This window comes from Lissotriton vulgaris, unplaced genomic scaffold, assembly GCF_964263255.1.
Source record: "Lissotriton vulgaris unplaced genomic scaffold, aLisVul1.2 SCAFFOLD_1033, whole genome shotgun sequence".
In the NCBI taxonomy this organism is placed as follows: Eukaryota; Metazoa; Chordata; class Amphibia; order Caudata; family Salamandridae; genus Lissotriton; species Lissotriton vulgaris.
Window position 1 is genome coordinate 173,352 of NW_028245651.1, and position 9,250 is coordinate 182,601.

A 9,250-nucleotide genomic window follows, 5' to 3' on the forward strand; every position below is an offset into this window, starting at 1 on the left:
ATGCCTGGATCAGGCCCCAACAACACCCAAAAAATAAAAATACATACAAAAATCACCTCAATACCATCCATGCCCTAAATGATGTTTAAATTCAAGAGACCCCACAGAAAGACTTGGTCCATGCACCACTGAGTACCCCTGGGCATAATGGATGAAAGCAATGCAGACTGGGTGCAGGCCTATGGCACAAAGCACACTGCCTGGCTTCAAAATGGCCCCTAGACCCCCACCCACATGCCAGGCCCTGGACCAGGCCTCAAAATACCCCCCACCCACATGGCCAGGCCCTGGACCAGGCCCCACCAACACCTAAAAAATCAAAATACACACAAAAATCACCTCAATCCAATGCCTTCCATGCCCTAAATGCTGTTTAAATTCAAGAGACCCCACAGAAAGACTTGGTCCATGCACCACGGAGTACCCCTGGGCATAATGGATGAAAGCAAGGCAGCCTGGGTGCAGGAATATGGCACAAAGCAAACGGCCTGGCTTCCCAATGGCCCCTAGACCCCCACCCACATGGCAAGGCCCTGGACCAGGCATCAAAATGGTCCCCACCCACATGGCCAGGCCCTGGACCAGGCCCCAACAACACCCAAAAAAATTGAAATACACACAGAAATCACCTCAATCCAATGCCATCCATGGCCTGAATGATCTTTAAATTCAAAAGACCCCACAGAAAGACTTGGTCCATGCACCACTGACTACCCCTGGGGCCTACTGGCTAGTGTGGCTTTAACACACACCCCAAAATAAAAAACTTCCACATATAACAGTGAGCTACTCAATAACATGCCATAAATGATATTTAAGTTCAGTAAAACTCACAGAAACAGTTTATCATGCACCCATGACTAACCATGGGCCTACTGGATACTGTGGGTACCCACAATATATATTTTTTTAAGTTGTGAAAAAGTTTATAAATTGTAGTTGCAGCAACTGCAATGCCCCAAACAAACAATACCAACTTACTTGTAAAATCTCAAATCCAAAAGTTATCCCAAAAAAGTCCTCAAATACAAATATCCAGCAGCAGCCACAAAGAGTAATCCTTCCAGCTCCAGATCCAAATGAAAAGTGACCAGGACATGGACAAAGCACTGGGAGGAGCCTGCTGGACAGGAGCAGAAAGTTGGAGACTGTGGGGCACTTCCTCCCTCCTATCGCCACCCCCCAAAAATGGACTCCTTGCACAAAAAAATGCAGCTAAATGTCAATCTGAGGAGTTATTCTGATCCAAATCATCATTTTCAGGAGGTTTATGCTGCCAGCGATAGATTTCTTGTGCAGACTTGCAATTTGTGAAATTTCAGGAAAGCGAGCTGTTCAAATCTCCCGCCGGATGTCAGCTGTGCGTTGCATCTACGTCTTCGCAATTGTTTACTCTCGCGGTGCGTGATCGCGGGCCCATATTACATATTCGCGTTCAACAAGTCTCGCAGTGCATGATGGCGGGACGCTATGACGTAGTCGCGGTCGAAAAGTCTCGCACGATCACGCAGCAAGATCGAAAATGGTGCAGCGCACGCAAACCGGGAGGAAAACAACTCGGTGAACTCAGAATCATGGTAAGTCAAGGCCGCATGCGCGAGATTCTATTTTTGAAGTGCGACCAAGCAAAAAAAATCCGCCAACTTGCGAATTGCTAATTCTTTGACAATTTCGCGCGATTCGAGGACTGCAAAATTGTCAAAAATTCACAAATTCAGACCATGCTTACTATAGGTTTGTAATCTACCTCTACCTCAAACAAATCCCTTTGAGGTTTCACACAGTATTGCTGATCTTCTTTTGATATTCTCATATACATTATTGTGCGATTTCCCACTCTCAGAGTGCTGCTATTAATGTCACTTTCTGCCTGTGAGTGAGGGACAGCCTGTATTTCCTATAACCAATGGGCGAGGGGTAATGCCTTTCTTCAATCTCTAGAGATGCCGAGATACATAGGTAAACAAAGTTAGGCACAGGCCGGGTTTCTTTGTATGTGGATTGAGCATGGCATTTGAAACCTAAGTAGATAGGAAATTACTACACCCTGCCATAATGACAGGACAGGACACACCTCTAGACAACCATTAATTATTGCTCCCTGGTTGGGCACCATCCATAATGCGTGAGAGAGCAAATCATTCATCAGGGTAATTTTTAAATGCTAAGGCAAGCCTAAATAAATTCAGATAACTAAATGACATATTTATGTATAAGCCATTTCTCAAACATAAATATTATTTTAATTTGTTAAGATATGTTTGTAATGACAAATGTTTGGAGCCCGTTGTTGTGTCTTGACTGCAGGGAACCACAGGGAGCCAGGGAAATACATCTCCCAGTCTGCTGAGCAGCTCGGAATGCCGCCACTGCCAGCTGTTCACCCCAGGAGGCGCATTTAAACCAGATAGGACACCCACAGCGTGGGAGCCTATTGTTGTGTCTTTGCGGCAAGGAGCCAGGAAACTACATCTCCCAGTCTGCCAACCGGCTGGGAACTCCACCACTGCCAGCTGTTTGCATCAGCAGGCACATTTAAACCGGGCAGGGCACCCGCAGTGCGGGAGCCCGTTGTGTCTTCACCGCAGGAAGCCAGGAAATTACATCTTCCAGCCTGCCAAGCAGCTGGGGACGCCACCACTGCCAGCTGTTAGCGCCAGGAGGTGCATTAAAACCAGGTAGGGCACCCGCAGCGCAGGACGCGCACAGGCATGCCCAGGCCAATGGCGGGCCCGTCCAAGCTCAACAAAGGCAAGGCAGGGTCACCCCCCCCTTTCGATGTGCACAGTACCATAAGCACACTGCGCCATTGGGTAAGAACATTTCATTCATATTATCTCCTTCGAACTTTGTAAGCCATTTACCGTTCCTTATTTCCCAACTGTATTACCCATCTAGACATGCTTTTTTACTACTACGTAATTTCTTGAGGACCACTACCTATGGGAGGATTTTATCCCAGGTTGTGACAGTACTGGCGTGACATTGTATAGCAACATAGTCGTTTTAAAGACCGTTTGATACCTTTTTGGACTTACATAGATTGACTGAGCAACGTGTTGCCGGTTAGGAATTATCACTGACTCCACGTTTAAGCCATCTGTGGCCCAAACCTCTCAATCTCCTTCATTCCAGAGAGGTAGTACCTTCTTTGTTGACTACGTGTGCCCCACCGGTTTGGAATTCTGCGGTCCAGGGAATACACCGAGCTTGGATCAAACCAGACAGCCCTGAAGAGTCAGAGTCCACTGTCTCTCTGATGAAACACGTGTTGGCTGGTTGCTTTGTTATCAACTGATTAAAGGACACCAAAAATATCTCTGTTGGATTTTGCTCCAATTGCTTTCCTAATTTATTTAATTTATTTTATTTTTTTTGCTTGTAAAGCACCAGAATCGACCCCCGAAGGGGTATCTCTACGCTCGAGAACAGGCTGCATGTGGAAAGAATGTCAGTTAGAGATCGGAGGTGAAGAGATGGGTTTTAAGCTGCTTCCTGAAATGAAGATGCTCCGTGCACTGTCTGAGTTGTACCTGGAGCTTGTTCCAGTGGTGGGGACCCAGATAAGATAGGGCCTTCAAACCCTGCCTGGCTCGTTTGATTCTAGGCACAGCGAGGAGATGCTTGGATTCTAAGTGGAGGGACCTCCGAAGGGTGTAGGGGTTAAATTTATCCGCAAGATAACTGGGGCCAGAGTTGGCAAAGGCCTTGTGAATGGTGCAGTTGACTTTAAACTGTACTCACTTCCGTAATGGGAGCCAGTGGAGCTGATGAACCAGAGGCAATCCTTGAGGGGTGCGTTCAGGATCAGACGTGCCCCCGTATTCTGGACAACCTGAAGTCTATCAAGGACGGTCTCGTTGGTAGACAGCAAAATACCATTGCAGTAATCCAGGTGGCTTAAAATAAACACCTGGGTTAACGTCTTCCTAGGTGAGTCAGGGAGCAGAGGAAGGATACGACGCAAAAGACCCAACACATGAAAACAGGAGCTAGCTGTTATGGCAGCATGCTCCTTCAGAGTGAGCGTCTGCTCAAGGCGGACACCTACGTTTTTTACACAGGTTTTTAGAACGGGGGGAGTGCCTAGGTCTGGGGGCCACCAATCGGGTGTCCACAGTAGTTGAGCTTCTCCGAAGAGCATGATTTCCGTCTTCCCCACATTGCACTGAAGAAAGTAACTCCTCATCCACTGGGAGATATTTCTCATTCCCCAGGAGAAGGCGGCCTGCACTGATAGATTAAACTTTGTGATTGGGAAATCAGCTGCGTATCGTCTGCATAGGAGACAGGGATGAACCCACTACTCCTCAACAGATTGGCCAAGGGAGTCACATAGATGTTAAACAAAGTCGGGCTCAAACAAGAGCCCTGTGGAACTCCCTTGGACAATTCTGTTGCAGCTGAGCGATAAGAGCCTGGGTTCACCGCCTGAGAGCGAGAAGTAAGAAAACTTGTCAACCATTGAAGGTCCAGGTCTCTGAGTCCAATCTCTTCCAACCTCCTAAGCAAGATCTTATGGGAAACCGTGTCGAACGCGGCGGATAGATCCAGCAGCACCAGAATCGTGGAATGGCCTCTATCTAGGGTCATCCTGATGTTATCGGTTACCGCTAGTAGGGCTGATTCTGTGCTGTATTTAGGGCGAAAGCCTGACTGGGATGGATCCAGGTTACCCATCCATTCCACATGGTTAGAGAGATGGATGTTTATATGTTTCTCCAAAAGCTTGCCCAGGAAAGGGAGGAGAGAGATAGGGCGGAGATTAGAAAACTCAGTTAGCGGGCCTTGGTGTTCTTCCGGATAGGCATAAACTGTGCTGCTTTCCATTCCAAAGGAACTAGTCCACCTCGCAGAGAGAGATTGAGGGGATGTGCAATGGAGGGGGACAGGTGGCTGGCTGGAGAAGTGGTGATTTTTGCTGGTATAAGATCCTGAGGTGACCCGGATTTTACAGAGCGGATCAGTGACTCAGCCTCCACCTGTATCACCAGGGAAAACAGTTGAGTGACTACCTGCCCAGATTCTACCGGAGTCATGGTGATAAAAGAGTGCTCCCCATTTTATCGTAGATGGTCTCAATTTTTTTGTGTAAAGAAAGTGCTAATGTCGTCGCACAATTTTTGTGTAGGGACCATCGGATTCTCACATGCCTTGGGATTGGTGAAGGACTGCAATATGCGCTATAGCACCTTAGGGTCATTTTTGGCCTGATCTAATTGTAGAGCTATATGAGCTTTATCCTCCTCCCCGCATTGCTTGTTTGAATATTATATGTGTGCACAGGATTGTTGAATTATGTTATCTGGTAGGGTTTCCACGCACAAATTAAGGGGTTATTAGGGTTTTCCCCTTCCCAGTCAGCACAATACCAATTTGTCCTAAACACAAACACCTTGACGTCAATTAGCAGAGCGCCATTTCTTCCAATTTACGAAAATCCTGTTCTTTGGTATGGAACATAATGACTGACTTCTGGAGGAAACTAACTGATACTCCAAATCTCAGCCTTCCCCCCACTGAGAGAACCTCTACGAAAGGTGCCCAAAACATACAACGGTGGCTCCCAAACTGTCATAGGCACAAGTAGCACTGCTAGTGATTTAAATGAGCTGGAAGATGCACCATGACATGAGGGCGCATACTCCACTATAGATCTTAAAATTTCAGCACACAAAACGTCTGCGATAGAACAAACATGAATAGCTACAGTATCTTGGAACATAGCTGGCCTAAAACAAAAAATTGGTGACCCCTGATTGGCATAGCTAAATAGATAAATTTGTCATCTGTGTCTTCTAAGAGACATGGTTACTTACTCTTCCACACAAGTTAGGTTACAAAACGTACTATAAGAATGCAATTCCCACGCAGAGAGGGAGACCATCAAGGGGCCTTGTAATATGGATCAAAATAACACTGGGGATGCGATCTATGAATTTTAGCATAGATTCCCCAGACCTGCTGGCAGTGTATCTAAATGATAACAATGAAAAACTGTACTTGTTTAACATCTACAATAGACTAATTAGGCAGACATTAAATTCTGAGACTATCAACACACTAGGCAGCTCCCTGGATCTTGTACACCTTAGTTATACTGTGATTGTATGTGGGGATTTTAACTAAATCGATAAGAAAACGTCACAGAAGAAGAGGATACAGCCTTAGGCTTCACTCAATTAGTGGCAGGGCCATCTAAACCTTGCACTAATGCCGCACTGCAGATAGTACAGTTTACTATATAACACAATCTTAGGGCATGTAATTGAAGGGAAGGGTATTTAGCAAAGGTGATGAAACAGCCTCTCTTAATACTTTCAAGAGTGGCAGTACACAGTCGAGAATTGACTATATAATGCATAGCATCCACAGCTGGAGCAGAATAGTAAGCTTTAAAATAGAGATGAGGGACAATAGTGACCACTGACCATTATGTTTGGAAGTAATAGGCCAGTTAGTAAGGGATGATCAATCAAATAACTGCATGCAAAATGTACACCCCTTAGTAGGGAATAATCGAAGATCCATCAAGTGGCCTAAGATCACAGGTAGCACAGAGATCATGACAAGTATCTACAATACTTTTGCAGAAATTGTTGGTGCACACCTAGAGATAAGTGATTTTGCCTGAACATCTATGCACACTCCTTGGTCTCAAAGCTAGAGCCCCTCCTTACTAAACATATAGTGAAGAAGTCAAAACCCAACCCTAAAGCGGGATAAAAGGCAAATCCACGGTATACAACAGAATGTAGAAGATCCAAGACAGCTCTGCTTGAATCAAAAAAGCAGGGAAATGCAGACTCAGTAAGGAGCGCCAGGGATGCTCATCGGAAAGTATAGGCTACTGCCAAGAGGAATTGGGAGGAAAATAGTTGGCTTGATATTTTGCAGGCAGCAAAAACTAACAATTCAGCAGAGTTCTGGAAAATTATAGCATGCGGGGGCAAGGACCAGGCACAAAGGACGGAGCACTATTTGGACTCTGCAGTTTGGACCGACCACTTCACTGACTAGTACTCCAGTTTTCAGCCCATTGTAACCCTAAGTGGAGATAGAGGGACTGGTGATTTATTCAAACATGATAAAAAGGTATGGGTCCCATATGTTAATGCTCTTAGCAACGCAATATCAGTGGGTGCTCCAATAACGGGAACATGGAAAGGGGCTGAAATTGTCCCTATCCACAAAAAAGGCAGTAAACACAAACCTGTAAATTACAGGCCAATTAGCCTGATAGACGTACTTCAGAAGTTTTATGCCAGGCAGCTACTGAATAGGCTTAATGACTGGATAGAGACCAATAACATATTGTCTCCATACCAGGCAGGATTCAGATCATTCACTAGCACAAAAGACCAAGTTTTCAGACTCTTGTGAATTATCTGGAAATATGTCTACTATGGGATACACTTTAAAAACAAAAAGCTCCCCCAGCTTAGTCACGCAGTTAAAAAGGCTACACAACGGAAACTATGCTAGGGTCCACTGGGACTTGAATGGGGAACTCACAAAGTCAATCCTGATAGAGGGAGAAGTGAGACAGGGTTGCGTACTTGCTCCCACCCTGTTCACACTCTATATCAACGACATGGTAAATCACTTACAAGTTCAAGCAAAACTGAATGGGAACTTGGTACCAGCTCTGCTTTTTGCAGACAATACCATCCTGATATCAAAGACCATAAAGGGGCTACAAAACATGCTAAAAAGTTTTAACAGATATTGTATCAAAAAGGGTTTAGAAATAAATGCAAATAAAACCAAGTACATGGCCGTAAACCCACAAAGGGGCCTTAAAAGGAACCTCGTGCTGAGTAATCAGAGAATAGAACATGCCACTAACTTTACTTAGGCATATTACTAGACACTAAATTAGCCTGGAAACTGCAAGTCAGTCACTCAGTCTTACGGTTAGCCCAATGGACAGGGGCAATCCTTATTTAGTTTAGTTCATCTACAAGTAAATCTGTGACACCAGCGCTTGAGCTATACAAATGCAAGGTCAAGGCAGCAGCATTGTATGGATCAGAGTTCTGCGGTACCAGTGACACCAAACAACTGATAATCGGGGAGAACAAATTTGCGAGGAGACTATTGGGGCTACCTCAATCAACACCACTTGTCCCAATATTTCACAACCTAAATATGAAGTGTATAATGCATCTCACAACTTTGCGACCATTGCTCTACTAGATACGGCTATGGATAACGCCGGAACTACTAGTACATAGAGATGGTGTCCGTGAACTACTGGCTATTGATAGATGCCTTAAATTCCCATGGCTAAGATTTGTACGGAAATGGCTCATAGAGCTATTTCTTGAATCATATTGGACCAGCCTGCACAGTGTAACATCAAGCTGTAAAGACACACTGAAGGAAACTTATTGGCAACATACACTGAATGAACTCTATTGTGACCCGAGATTAGGAAGGTTAACAACTGTAATGTAATGTAATGTAATGTCACATTTTTATAGCGCGGCTATCACTCCAAGGAGCATCTTGGTGCTGTGTATCGTAGCCAGATGGATCAGGCCGCTGACAGATGGAGTTCAGAAGTCCTACGCGCTTATACTAAGACTTTGCAAGCTGTATCAGTGAGTGTATAGATCCATGTTTTCAGCCCTTTCCTGAATTGGCTTTCAGTGGTGAATTGTCGCAATTTTGGAGGAAGTTTGTTCCAAGCCCTGGATCCCATGACTACAAGGGATTTTGCTCCCTTGGTTGAGAGCTTATATCTGGTCACTACCAGTAGGTTCATGTTTGATGACCTAAGGACCCGTGAAGGAACATAGCGCCTGAAACCATTCGCAAGGTATTTAGGCCCTTGTGAGTGGAAGGCTCTGAAGGTGATTACCAGCAGTTTAACCTCTTCGATGCTCGTAACGGAATGGTTCCGTCATGAGCGTTGGTTGGGCTGTGCTGGTGACGGAACCGTTCCGTCACGACCACGCCCGTTTTAGAATCTTCAGCACAGCGCGAAAATTTGTGCTGCGCTGAAGCGGCTAAACAGGATGCGCTTATGTATTGGCAACCAATGGAGGGCTTTGAGCGTGGCCGAGGCGGATGACTTCCTTGGCCAGCCGAGGACAAGGTGTGCGGCTGCGTGCTGGGCCATCTGCAGTCCGTGGAGCACGGATTGATTAGCTCCCACATACAGACTATTGCAGTAATCCAGCCTAGATGTTATCAGTGCACCCGCCACCGTTTTCCTGGCATCCAGTGGCAGGAGGTCGAAGAA